This window comes from Triturus cristatus, chromosome 7, assembly GCF_964204655.1.
Source record: "Triturus cristatus chromosome 7, aTriCri1.1, whole genome shotgun sequence".
Lineage (NCBI taxonomy): Eukaryota > Metazoa > Chordata > Amphibia > Caudata > Salamandridae > Triturus > Triturus cristatus.
Window position 1 is genome coordinate 621,416,063 of NC_140590.1, and position 14,747 is coordinate 621,430,809.

The following is a 14,747-nucleotide window of genomic DNA, read 5'->3' on the forward strand; positions in this document are numbered from 1 at the left end:
TTCTCCAGGGGTTCCTAATAGTCCTGCCCCCGAGTGTGGACCCCTGAGCACTTCTTAAATATTAAATATATGTATGTTTATGTATATATATTTAATATGTATGTAATATGTATGTATATATATATTCACTGAAAAAACCATAGGTTTCACACATGTTATAGTTAGCTGGACATTTTACTGATAAAAAACCAATGAAATTCCCCCGTTATAGTTACTGTAGGCAACTATAACTCACGCGACCGTAATCCTCTGCTGATGCTAATACTGTATTTAGACACTTATTTGCCCATGTCTTCTTCCATTAAATTTTAGCTATACATATATTACAAATATTTTTTTTTCATAAAGACACATATGTCATCAGCAGAGGATTACGGTCGCGTGAGTTATAGTTGCCTACAGTAACTATAACGGGGGAATTTCATTGGTTTTTTATCAGTAAAATGTCCAGCTAACTATAACATGTGTGAAACCTATGGTTTTTTCAGTGAATTTGCAAGGTTTTTTAAATGCTAATTCCTAACTATAACGTGTGTGAAACCTATGGTTTTTTCAGTGAATTTGCAAGGTTTTTTAAATGCTAATTCCTAACTATAACGTGTGTGAAACCTATGGTTTTTTCAGTGAATTTGTACGGTTTTTTTAAATGCTAAGTTACTTTACGCCATTTGTGGCGTGCGTGCCCACTTAACGCAGTTCGTTCCGTGCTAGATGGGCCATGAACGCACGATGCGCTGTGCGCACATGGAGGTCATATGATGAGCATCGTTGTGACAGGTAAAATATATGTTTTGTTTATCTCTGATGAGCCATGCACAAAAGGTGCACTTCGGGCACCTTTTGCACACGGGGTGGGGAGAATGTGGATATATTTTTTTTTTTTATTATTTCTTACCGTACGCGTACGGTAAGCGTAATCGGCGAAATTTTCGAAAAAATTAAAATTGCCTTTTTTCACTTGGGGGATCGTTGGGGACTCCCTCGACATGGCTAGGTGCTTGGAAGCTGTGTAAACAGCCCCTTTACATGATTTGCACTTGGTTTTTCAACCCCCTGTCAGAGTGCGAGAGAGAAAATGGCGGCCGCCGCTTCCTGGTTTCGACCGATTCGAATGTTTACTAAGATCTAAGGGCCAATCAGAATCGCGCTCGCGCACGCCACCGTACGCCTACGGTAAGCGCACCGTAAGCGCACCGTAAGCTGCCACAGATACATATATTGATTTAAAGTCTATTTTCTCAGAATCTACTGAACAGATTTACACCAAAGCTACAAAAGGCACTTCCTTGACCTGAGGACTACCTCTCTGCCAAATTTCAAGTAATTCTGTTCAGCCGTTCGGGCTGTAGCTGTGTCTAAAGGTCCTATGGAAAAATGCATGGGAAAAACGTGTTTTGGGACCCCCCTTTTATCTCAGCCCCCGCTTGACGAATCCCCCCGAGACTTTCAGGGTAGGAGCGGAGCGTAGCGCCCCACCTATTTTGAAAATTTCGCGAGGATTCGTCAACCGGCGCCAAATTTATTCAAAATAGAATGTTGCGGATTTCCTATGGAAACGTGGTCCTACCTATAACTACCTACTGGCGACCGCCAGTAGGTAATATATATATGTAATATGTATGTATATATATGTATCCAAAGGCTGCACGTCGCTTTCGATCCTCTCAGCAAGCAGACGCGGACCACAGAATAAGTGCTTTAAGTTGATTTCATGTCCACTATAATGCGTTTCGTTCCAGCCGGACCTTGATCACATGACAACGCTGCTACGTTCACCCGACCATTTTTAAGTGCATTACGTTAACTGTGATTTGTGATAAGTAATAGACATAAAAGACCCATTTTGTACGGAAACCAGAATGCCTAAATTGTTGGTTAAATACTACACAAATGCTGGATGTACATCTTACGCGATACATAGTGAAAGTTAAAACCAATTTTGTTAAAACAATGCAATAAATAAATATTATCCTCACTGGTATTTCTAAATAAATATATAAATGTTAATAAAGATAAGTTTTTGTGGAGAGCCCATCAATATTCACCGAGATATAACACTGGTAAATCCGTGAACAAATTTTGTCATGTATTTCGGTAAAGGAATCCAGGGGGTCTGGGGGGGAACTCACTGATGTATCGCTAGGTACCAGTATTTAAAAGGCAATGATGAATGTGACCACCAAATTGGAAAAAATTCCTGCCTAAATGCGTTAATTTGGTTGTCTCCTTATTGAATAATAACCACCGTCTGGGTCCATAAATTTGTTTTTGTTTTATATAAAGTGCTAGTGCAAATAACTAATTTTAAAAAAAGCCCCCCTTTTTCCTTTTCTGTTTTAAAAAAAAGTACTTATGTGCAATAGTGCAAAAAAAACGAATTTCTCAGTAACGAGCAAATCTTATTAAAAAACCATGATAGTTTGTGGTTACGGTTGGAAAGCAGCCTCCCTCACTAATGTGCCATAATGGCGCACAATGTAACGCTCCAGTTAGTCTGATTATTATTTTGCCTACAAAATTAGATTTTCTAAAATTCTAAATGTTTGGTTAAAATACATTGAGGCTGGAGTTCAATTGATAAAAACAGTGTAAACAGAAGTAAATAGATTATAAAATGTCTTATTGTAAGCAGGTGTAAAGGTCCTCCGTATTGTTTAGGCCCCCAAGGGTCTTACTATCTAGATTCAAGATGAATTGAGTCTCCAGTTTTCTGAGCTGTCCTTCCCTGTTGCCTCCCCTTTTAGAGATGGGTATGGAGTCAATTACATAATAGGAGAAGTCTTTTAAGTTGTTTTCATGTACCTCTCGAAAATGTCTGGCGACAGGGTAGGTGGGGTCACAGTTGTTTATAGCTCTAATATGTTGCAGGATTCCTTTGTTAGAATCAAACAACAAGAGAGAGAGGGTCAAGAAACACACTCTTCGTCCCCCTGAAATACTAATAATAAACAACAAAAGAGTATGGGACAATTAAAGAACCTATATTACCACAAAGCAATCAAAATTTGTTAAAAGAGTCCTCACTCACCAACCTAGTTGGTGACATGCTTCATCATTGGACTCCCACCAGGGAGGTCTAGCACCTCCCCGGTGTGCTACAACGCCTGATTACAGCGGAGCGGGTGATTGATGTGTCAGGTGTGATAGTGCAGGTGATGTGCAAGGTGAGTGTAAAAAATGTCAGGTTACAACCAAAAACCTTTATTGTGGCAAACCTGGCATTGGTTAAAAAGGGTATAATAACTAAATACCAAATTTTGGTTAGTTAACCCTAATAGTGAGGGGAATAAAATCTGGTCAACATGTTTCTGCCATAGATAGTTGTTTCACCAGGCATTCGTCAGGACCGTGCTGCCCCGGTGGTATGCACACGCTAAGGTGCACCCAACCGTTGGCAGCGTTGTTACTTAAAAACTCACGGTTCTTGTTACCGGAGGATCTTCAGCATTTCTGAAGAAAAGGAGGTGTTAATGGCAAAAATCGGCCTCACACCATGGACCCAGGGAGGGGGATGCGCGCTTGTAGTCACACATTCATCAAAGCGCCGCACCCACCGGAACACCTAGCGTTCCCTCCAATTTGGATCCCGCAGGTAACCGGGAGTTTTGTGCTCCCTACATATTTGAGCTTGCACGGACTCTCCAAAATATAAATGGCTTATTCTGTTTTACAGTGAAGTGTTTTTTTTTTATGTCAACTTCCTTATCACTGAAAGCAGCGGAATACTTTTTTTTATTAATGCCATATTTGCAAGCCTTACAATTCCTGCACTTTGTAAACCTGTTTGGTTGTGCCCACCATTTGAAAGTTTCTACCGTTTCTCTTCCAGCGGATACTCATGAAAGTTATAAGCACTGAATTATCTCCGGCCACGTGTGGTAACCCGGAGCATATACAAAAATACATATATATGTTTATGTAATAGAAAAGGAGTACATAAAGTGAGATAAATATACACATATACATGTATAACATAAAAAATATGCAGCCCTAAACATACCCAATAGGCTAAGAAGCCAGATTTACATGTATTTCTCTAGTATGAAAATAACCCATAAACATGTAAGAGAAGGACATGTGGGGCGTGGCTAAGCAAGCCACGATGGCGGCTGTGCATTGCTGAGGCTCCGCGATCGGGCGCCTCTCTACTAAGCCACGGAACGTCACAGCGGGTGTTTAGCGTCTCCAAGCGCACCGAACAGTGCCTGGATGGTGATGAGATGCGGCGGGAGAATTGATGATATCCCGAGCCTCAGGAATGTGGAACTCCTCGGAGGGCTTGGACGCCGCAGCAACCCGGGACCCAAAATGGCGCCGAGACTCCCGTTACTGAGACGGGGAAGGCGCGGAGGGAGACGCTGGGGATAGCGGTGCACTGCGCTGTCCCGGCTTTGCCGACTGCCTCGGACACGTTGAGCACACAGCGACCCCGGGGGTGTTCTGGCCCTCCCTCGTGTGGCCTGCCTGACCTTAAAATGGCCGCCAAGCAGACACCGGGCCCTTCCCCACATCACCGGTGAGGCCTCTGCGCCTGGGGCAACCACAGCGACGACCTCCTTGGCGGCGTCCGGGAGGGTGGAAGCTCTCCAGCCTGTCCTGATGGCTGACTATCCATAGAGAACTGCCAGAGAGCTCCCTGGTGCCCCCGGGGGACCACGGTGGTCAAGGTGAGCCGGAGTGAAGGGTCGCATCGGTGCCGGTTGACGACGCGCCCCCCCCCCCCCCCCCCCCCCCCCCCCTCTGAGGGGGACACCCCGGACGCCAGGCGCAGGGGACGCACAGCGGATTAGGAGAAGACGTGACGCACTTCAGCGCTTCCCCACCATACACGACCAGGCATAGTCGCCCACACCCCACGGAGCTGTGGGGTCTCGCCTCTGTCGGGGGCCACCGGAGGGGACCTGATTCGGGCGACCACAGAAGGGATCACGGTCGCACTCTATGGGGTACGGCCCCTGGACATCACGGGCGCTACACGAGAGCTCCGCCCCGCGACGTCGAAGACTGACGGGTGCTCGGAGTGGGGGCTATGTGACCGGAGGGGCCGTGCAGGTGGCTCCTGGGACTGGGACTTTGTGCCCTGCCTGCTGTGGCAGACCCAGAATTCTGGACCGAGCTGCTGCCCCCTGACGCTGCTCCCTCGTGGTCCTCTACCACCGCGCCCCTTGCGGACCCCTGGCGCTACCGTGGGCTCCTGAGACCTGCCCGACGGCACCGTCCCGCTCGCTGCACGTGACGTCGAGATGGGGAAATCAAGACCTGCGCCACACCACACGGTCCCGGAGACAGCCCCGGAGAACATGCCGAAGGCCTCGACCTGGACCCCCGGCACAGCACCCCTCACAGACCTATCAATATCGGACAAGCTGGATAAAGTCCTGGCCGCCATCGAGTTGTCCCGTCTATCTATGGAAGAGCGCCTCGGGACCCTGACGACAGATGTCAACCTTCTCCGAGATGACCACCGGAAATTAGCTGACCGGGTACATGCGGAAGAACGGACTTTGGAGGAAATACAACCAATGATGAAAGACCACCAGACCACGCTTCAGGGAGTCCTCAACCGTCTAGCCGCAGTGGAGGAATGCGCAACTGATTTGGAAGGGCGCTCAAGATGCTGCAACATCCGAGTGCTGGGACTACCGGAGGGCATCGAGAAAGGAAATCCGATAGACTATATGGACACTTGGCTGAAAGCTTTCACTCCGTCCACAGACCTCACAGCCTTTTTCTCTATTGAGCGAGCTCACAGAGTACTGGCCCAGAGACCCCCGCCTGGCGCAACGCCCCGGCCACTCCTGGCTAAGTTCTTGCACTTTCGGGATCGGGACGCGATGCTCTGGGCAGCGCGAACGGCGGCACCACTACGGGTGGAAAACAACCAAATCATGATCTTCCCTGACTATGCCAGAGCAGTACAACAGCAGAGATCCTCCTTCCTGGATGTAAAGCGGAGACTACGAGACAATCAGATTCAATATGCTCTGCTATACCCAGCCCGCCTAAAGATCCTTCACGGGGCTTCCCTCTTCTTCACATCCGTGGAAGCCGCACAAGACTGGGCAGACCAGCATTGCCCACGAGCATCCAACCCTCCCCCCCCAAAACCCTCTCAAACCTGGCCGCAATCGGAAACGCCCCAAGAAGATCCGTCATACCGACCCCAGATCAACAGGTGGTTCTCATGACTCGCCCGACCTTGAACAAATAATGCGAGAAAGGCGTGAGGCTCTGCAGGCGGTTATCGATCTGCGATCCCCGCGACCCTCGGAGTCCATAGACCGACCCCCACCTCTCTGCTCGTCAGATGGCGACGACAGCGATGGCACCATCTCGGGAGCTGACCTGGCGGCACTTCCTCACACCACTCCTCAAACCGCGGATGGGCTGCTAGATGGACTGATCTCTCGGGCCTCACCTTGAAGTGACTGGTACATACAGACTGCCGCACAATATCCTTTTATGTGAAGTTCACCTCCTGCACGTTGTCTCCTACACAGGAGCCAACACCCTGCACAAGACGCACACTACCTTCTCTACATGCCCGCTAACCATGTGACCTCGCACTTGCACACAGTCACCCCCTATCACATAGAGCAGTTCTCCCCCTGGTGTTACGGGAGGAAGTTTGGACACACCGTTTCCTAAACGCTGAGTCCTATGTATTGGGACTGTTTCCCGCACCCCCCTGCGTTTTTACTACCCCGGTTCAAACATGTCCCACCCAGCCATGGGGCCTTGTGCCACCCACTGACCGCTTGGACAGTCCCCCTGCCTCACTACTCCTCTCGGGCGCGGCGCATCCCTAGGAGATCACTCGAAACCCTGCTCAGTGGACACCTGACCCGACCCTTCCACAGACCATACTACTCATGGCACAGCTGACGACTAACACAAACATCAACATGCTCACGATCAATACCCGCGGCCTACACACTCCCAGTAAGCGCTATGCGATATACGCTTATGCGAAGCGACAGAAAGCGTCCATCCTATGCCTACAGGAAACCCACCTTAACGCATCCGAAGTGGGCAAGCTGCGCGCAAAGTGGCGCGGACTCACCTGTGCCACGACATACTCCTCGTTTGCCCGGGGGGCACTGATATGGATCCGCCCGGGTACCCCTTTCCGGGAACTTAGTCTGGTGGTGGACGAGGACGGCAGGTTCGCTCTACTGGAGGGACTCTTGGACGGGAGGGCGGTCCTCTTGGTAAGTATATATGCCCCGAATGTCGATCAGGATAAATTCTGGGATCGACTCACGAATGCCCTAGCCCACTTCACACATGTGCCCTAGATACTAGGCGGGAACTATAACTGTATCCTAGATCCACTATTGGCCCGGCCGCATCCCCCGCTCCCGCACTCCTCCGCCTACAGACAAATTGAGCGTTTTAAAGCCTGGGTCGCACATTGGTCACTTACTGACGCATGGAGATTGCACCATCCTCAGGCCCGTATTTACTCTTTTCACTCCATCCCACACGACCTGCGAGTTCGACTTGACCGATTCCTTTGCACCGCAACCCTCCTCATTACCTGGGTAGAGTCGTTTCGGATCACGATGCACATCTGCTTAGTCTCCAATGGAGACCCCCGCGACCCCCGGTCCCCACATGACGATTAGCACGGGAATGCCTCATAGACCAGGTTTTCACGCACGAACACCAAAGCAGCATTACAGAGTACTTTCCGCATAACGCAGGGACTGCATCATCGCGCCTGGTCGAATGGGACAGCTTCAAGGTGATAGCTCGCGGGGAATGTATCCGGCAGAGGGTAGGGATAAGACGTACCCTGGAGCAAGACTTAGAGAAGGCGGAACGACTGGCCGCGGCCACGAAAGCTGCGGACCAGTCGGTGGACACAGCAACCCAAGTCGCCCAAGCCAAATCGGCATATCAGGAGGCATGCGTGAATCTCCGACGCCACAACTTTAGGTCTTATGCAGCCCGAATGCACAAGGACCGGGATAGAACGGGCATGCTTTTAGCATGGCTTGCCAAGCAAGATGCTGAGGTCCGGCCCATCACTGCGATCATGAACTCCCAGGGCACCCTGGTACAATCCCAAGATGAGATCCTCCAGGCCTTTTATCACCATTATTCGGCGGTCTACACTGCCCCCTCATCTCTGGATCCAGGAGCCATAGACCACTTCCTCGACCCTCTATCCCTCCCCCAAATTTCGGCCGAGGACCGGAAAGGGTTGGATGCACCAATACAAGCCACTGAGATTACAAGCGCGATACGAGCTCTGGCCCGCGGTAAGGCCCCAGGCCTAGATGGGTTTCCGCTCGAATACTATGCCACCTTTGCCCCTTTGCTGACTCCCCGCTTCTCAGCAGTACTGGACGTGGCACTCGAGCTTGGTGAACTGCCCCGTTCCATGAGAGCGTCGATGATCGTGACCTTCCTGAAACCCGACCGGGATCCCCAACTCCTAGCCTCCTATCGCCCCATCACACTACTTACGGCGGAGGTTCTCGCAAATCATACATCCACTGGTCCACCCTGACCAATATGAGTTTGTCCCGGGAAGGAACACCTCTCACAATATCCGGCGCCTCTTCCATATCCAGGACCAACTGGGCGATCGCTACCCGCGGGCGGCGTGCCTAATTCTGGACCTTGAGAAGGCGTTTGACACCCTAACATGGCAGTTCCTCTTCACCGTCCTTGGATGGGCGGGACTGGGTCCCACGCTCTTAGCCTACACTCGTCTCCTCTACACCGATCTCACCTCTCGGGTCCGTCTAGGTCGCTACATCTCCCCGGAATTCGCAATACACAGGGGCACACAACAAGGGTGCCCCCTCTCACCCTTATTATTTGCGCTCGCAGTGGAGCCCTTAGCCATCCGGCTGCGCCTGGATGGGCAAGCCTGGGGTATTCCACTAGCGGACGTTACACACTGTGTGTCTCTGTACGCGGATGACCTCCTCATATACCTGTGAGATGTGACGGCGGATCTCACCATGCTTGAGGCCGCTTTGACGGAGTTCACAGAGGCCTCGGGCTTGCAAGTGAACTGGGACAAATCGATGGTATACCCCCTCCGCCCGGATGTCCCATCTCAGGATGTCTGGATCGGGAACCGGAAACTACAGTGGGCAGCGGAGGGCCCCCGATACCTCAGGATTCGTCTATATCACTCCCCAGCCGACCTATACGAGGGTAACCACTGCAGGGCACTTGCGGGGATAATGTCCTCCATTGGCTTCTGGAGGAACCTTCCGCTGGCCCCAATAGGCCGGATAGCATTAGCAAAGATGATTCTGGTCCCGCGGTTTTTATATTATTTTACTAACCTCCCAGTAATCCCACCTCGTTCCTTCTTCAGGGACTTGTATACACTCCTCAGTTCTTTAATATGGGGTAAGGGGCGACACAGGATCGCGCTAGCAAAATTGAAGTTGCCCATGACATAATGGGGGCTCGGTGCGCCATCGTTTGAAGCCTACTTTCTAGCATCGCAGCTCCAGTGGCTTTCATATTGGACGGCAGACAACTATACACTTGAAACACATACAGTCACGGGTCGTATACCCATACCGGAGTTACGTCGCCTACTTTTGCCAGGATTCCGCCCTACGCGTACCTACCCCCTACAAGTAGACATAGCCCGGAAGTGCATACAGCGTATACACCGCATGGCGACAGATTGCCCCCATACACACCATTACTGCCACTAGTTGGCTGGCCCAGACATAGGGGGTTCTTTACTCCTGCCATGCTTCGGGAATGGACGTCTAGAGACATTACCGAGGCAGAGACACTGTTTGAAGGGGGACAGCTCCGGCCATACCGACAGCTCATGGGCAACTACGACCTACCCCCTGGACAGTTCCTGCTTCACTGACAACTCATCGGCTGTTACCGACCATACTCCGATCTCGCACTAGGGGAACCTCCCACTCACCCCGTTCTCCACGCAATCCTGCGAATGGGACCGGGTCGCCATCTCACCACATGGCTATATAAATCAATTAGGGAACTGAAACCCCCGCTGCTGGGATCTCTACGGGCCCTTTGGGAGGAGGAAGCAGGGCGATCGTTTAATGATAGCGAGTGGGACAGAGCGATAGTTCCCCAAAAAAGTTTCCAGGAATGCTCGGTTTAAGAACATCCAATTTCACATCCTACATAGAGCATACCTAATGCGTGCGCGCCTCCAACGCTTCTACCCCGACACGACCTTCCTCTGCCCCCGCTGTCGGGCAGGAGATGCAGCCTTCTCCCACATGTTCTGGACCTGCCCGGGCATTCAGACCTACTGGTCATATATCCACTCGACGCTCAGGGATCTCACCGGGCTGTCCCATCTGACTACTTGGGAGGGCTGTGCACTCTGCATTCTGGGACGGAGGAAACGACACAAAATACCAATGCGCTTTGTTTTCCTGGCCCACCTACTGGCCAAATGCTGTATAGCCATGCACTGGCGGGCCCCATCGGGTCCCCTAATCGCGGCATGGGTGGGGGCGGTTCTTAACCTCTTGAGTGCCCATGACGAGATGGTCTCGTCATGGGCCGCGGTTGCGCTGTGCCCATGACGAGACTATCTATCTCGTCATGAGTCCCGCCCGCTAATGAATCGCCCGGCACAGGGCGTGGAAAGGGCGGGGCACTTAAGGGGTTAAATGGGCGACGGCGGAGGGGGATGCAATCAGGGAGGAAGAAGCCAAAGGTATACGTAAGGTCCCAATTTCCCTGGAATGGGCACTCCTGCTGCACCAATTTAGGCACTCCCAGACTTCAGAGACCCCAGTCATTGACTTAAATACCCCCAGCACCACACAACCTCACACCGCACAAGCTCCCAGGATGGGAAACCCCCCTCCACAACCCTCCATGGTCTTCTTGGACTCATCGGGTCTAGCTTCCCCTAGCAGGAACGTTCAACAACACTCTATATCGGTCCGCATACCCTCTCCCTCCTAGGTGAATAGTAGCAGCACGATGGAGTAGGCAATAACGAACTCATAGTATACGCCTCACCCCAACTCTAGGAACCCCATGGCACTCCCCGGTTCAGTTCCCCCCCTAGTTTTTCTTTAACTGGCACAGACCTGCTACACCACAGACCACACTCACACCAACCATGATGTACATGTAATATCAAACTCTACGATGGTCTACCCCGTTACGCATATGTTCCAATCATTTATGTGAAAAGTGATACATGTACGTTTATATAACTAAATGCCAATAAAAAGAATTAAAAAAAAAAAATGTAAGAGAAGGACATGTACAGTAATAGCATTCCGCAAAAAAACTTATTTTCATCAAAGAAAACGGTTAATGGCAGGCAAGTAGTCTAAAGAAGGCTGCATAAATCAATAACATCCCTGTACAGAAAAGGAAACTGGCACCTCGCCTTTAAGGCCTCAGGGACCCTGAGCACTTTGCCTTTAAGGCCTCCAGGAGACCCTGCTCCCATCATGCACCACAGGTGACAGGTCAGTTCTTTTTTCCGGCTCCTTCTGTGAGGAACCTGGAGCTTGAGCTTAACTGATTTTGACTTTGCCTAGTCAGAAATCTTATTCTAACTACTTTTTTCGATATTTCTCGATACTGGTGGTATTTATCAGTCTTTTTCTGACTAATTGGTCATTCTTTTTAGTCTGATATGCAACCTTTATTTTATAAATGTCCTTCCTGTGGGAAGAAGATGGCCAAATCCGATCCTCATTCGGTCTATGTTGTGTGTCTACCTTCTTCTCACAACACAGAGACATGCTACCACTGTCTTCATCTTTCAAGAAGAACATTGAAAGACCGAGAGAAGATCAGACTTCTAGGCTTGCTGGAGAGAGGAAAACATCATAGAAGTGGCCCAGAGAGTCATCATTCATCTGGAGGAACCTCCTCCCCGAGAAAACGGCGAAGATCTGCATCACCAGAAGCTAGAAGTAAAAGAAAATCACAGCATATTGTCGATGTCTAGACCAACTAAACAAGTAAGGTCGATGTCGAAGACAAGATCGCTGTCGAAGTAAGTCGACGTCGAGACCTACGACTCAAGCGAGATCGACGTCCACGCAAGTGAGAACGAGGTCAAAGACCAAATCGCCGTCGAGGTATATCGATGTCGAAACCTGCTAAGCAAGTGAGATCGACGTCGAGGACAGGATCGGCGTTGAGAAGTAGGTCGACGTTGAGACATGCTTAGGGCTCGAAGCATGATAAACCACAGTCGACGAAGCGCCCATCGACGTCAGTGCAGAGGTCGACGTCGAGATCTCTGCCCCCTTTTCGAGGGTCGGCGTCGAGACACTTCAGATCACCCTCTCGGACCCGTCAGAGGTCTACGTCGAGGGCAGAGTCGACGTCGAGGATACCGCATGATCACCAGCCGTCGACGTCTAAGGGACCGACGTCGAAGACTTCATCCTGCTAGTAGGTCCCCGAGGCGTTCCACATCTCCATTAAGACATCGCTCACGTTCAAAGGAGCGCTCAAGGTCACGCTGTTCACATATACGCCAAGAAGAAGACACAGGTCTCCTACAACGACCACATCAACAAGGTCATCGTATAGAGACTATTCTCCTACTATATCTTCATCTCCACCATACAGGGTTTCCCCTGTTGATGATATTGGGACATTCAACGAGGTGCTCTGTAGAGGTGCCAACAAGTTCAACATAGCCATGTATGTACCTCAGGTTACTACATCCATTATTTTTTAAACTTTACACCATCGGGCTTCGGCAAAGCCTCTGCTGCCTTTTGTGCCAGGATTGTTAGAACCTGCGGTGAAGACTTTTTTGACACCTGCCACAGTGGGCTCGGGTTCCTCAAGAATTTCAAAGAAATACAAAGCCCCAGACCAAGATCCCTTGTTTCTGCGGTCTGTCCCTCAACCGGATTCCCTTATAGTCACCGCTGCCAGGAAAGCACATTCCAATACTTATGTCATCTGCTCCTCCAGAGAAGGACAGCAAAAAAAAGGATTCTTTGGGACGGAGAATGTGCAGTACGTCAGGCTCTATGATGAGTGGATAGTGCAGCCACTCTACTGGGGCGATATGACTGATCTTTATGGGACTCTTTAACAAGAGTCACAGAGAAATTGCCCAAGGAAGATCAAAAGGATTTCCTAGAGATTGTGCAAGAAGGTGGCCTGGTTGCTAACCAGGTCATTAGTACAGCGGCAGATTCTGCAGATCTGGCAGCTCATGGATATGCACATGGCATTTGTTCATGAAGATCAGCATGGCTTCGTCTCACCGGTCTCAAACCCAATGCTCAAAGAAAGATCATTAATCTGCCCTTTAATGGATCATCGTTGTTTGGGTCACATGCGGATGACGAAATGGCAAAAATGAAAACTGAGTTGGATACTCTCAAGACTGTAGGCCTTGAAAAGAAGAAGTAATTTCGTCGCTTTCGTCTCTGACAGACGCTCTTTTCAACAGCGAGGTCAATCCTCTAACTGTTCATCGCAGAACCAGGGTCCAACGCAACAAAGGTCCCAGTTCCAACAACGTAGACCGGGACGTGGCAGAGGCGGTAACAAAAAACAGTCATCAGCACCAAAGCAGCCACAGAAGCAATGAGGTGTCTCTTCCTCCAAAGCTGTTGTCCACTCTGGTGGGAGGAAGCGTTTCTTTACACCTGGAGGAGTGGAAACGTATAACAAAAGACAAATAGGTAATCAACATTGTTCAAAATTGCTATCTTCTCAAGTTCAAGACTCCTCCTCCATATATACCTCCGAGAGGCATTTCTCACCGCGACCAATGGTTGTTACAAAAGGAGGTAAACATCTTAAGCAAAGGAGCTATAAAGAAAGTTCCCGCTCCTCAAAGAAATCCAGGACTCTACTCTTGTTTCTTCTTTGTGCAAAAAAGAGGCCCACCACAGAATACAGGCCTATACTGGACTTGAGACTGTTGAACAAATACATTCGCAGAGAGAAATTTCGAATGTTAGCACTCCTTCAAATTTTCCCACAGCTTCATCAAGGGGATTGGATGTGCTCCATTGAGCTACAGGACGCATACTTCCACGTATCAATATCGAAGAAACATCGCAAATTTATACGATTTCGAATGTTTTTTCAACATTACCACTATTCAGTTCTCCCGTTCGGGTTCAAATCAGCTCCCCGAACATTCTTCAAATGTATGGCTGTGGTGGCCGCCTTCCTACGCAAGCAGAAAATATTCATATATCCTTACTTGGACGACTGGCTCCTGAAGAGCTCATCTCCAACTCTACTACAGGATCATCTTTCGTGCTGCCTTCAGCTTCTCCACAACTTGGGCCTTCACGTCAATTTCAAGAAATCCATACTAAATCCAACACAAAAGATCAATTACCTAGGCTCCTTCCTGGACACTGAAAAAGCAAGCGTGTGTCCTTCGGAGGAGAGGTTGTCATCAATCCAAGGAAAATGCCTGACCCTTCTTCACATGCATCTCCCGACAGTTGGACAGGTGTCAACACTACTGGGATCAGTGGCGTCGTGCATCTTTATAGTACCAAACGTACGATTACACATGCGTCCACTACAACAATGTTTGGAGGACCAGTGGATGCAAGTATCAGGGTGCTGGGAGGATCAGGTAATTCTCCATCAATCAGCCAAGGACTCCATCCGGTGGTGGATGAAGCGATCGCACCTGATGAAGGGAGTCCCTCTCCACCAGGACCCTCCAACCCAGACTTTAGTCACGGACGCTTCTCTCCAGGGTTGGGGTGCTCATATGGGCCCTCTGCAAGTACAAGGTCTATGGT

At 49.8% G+C, this 14,747-nt stretch overlaps 1 protein-coding gene across 1 annotated transcript in view; it reads left to right on the forward strand.

The window, feature by feature from the left end:
- SUZ12 (SUZ12 polycomb repressive complex 2 subunit) overlaps positions 1-14,747 on the forward strand; it is an 819,404-nt gene that overhangs the window by 405,319 nt on the left and 399,338 nt on the right. The window lies entirely within an intron of this gene.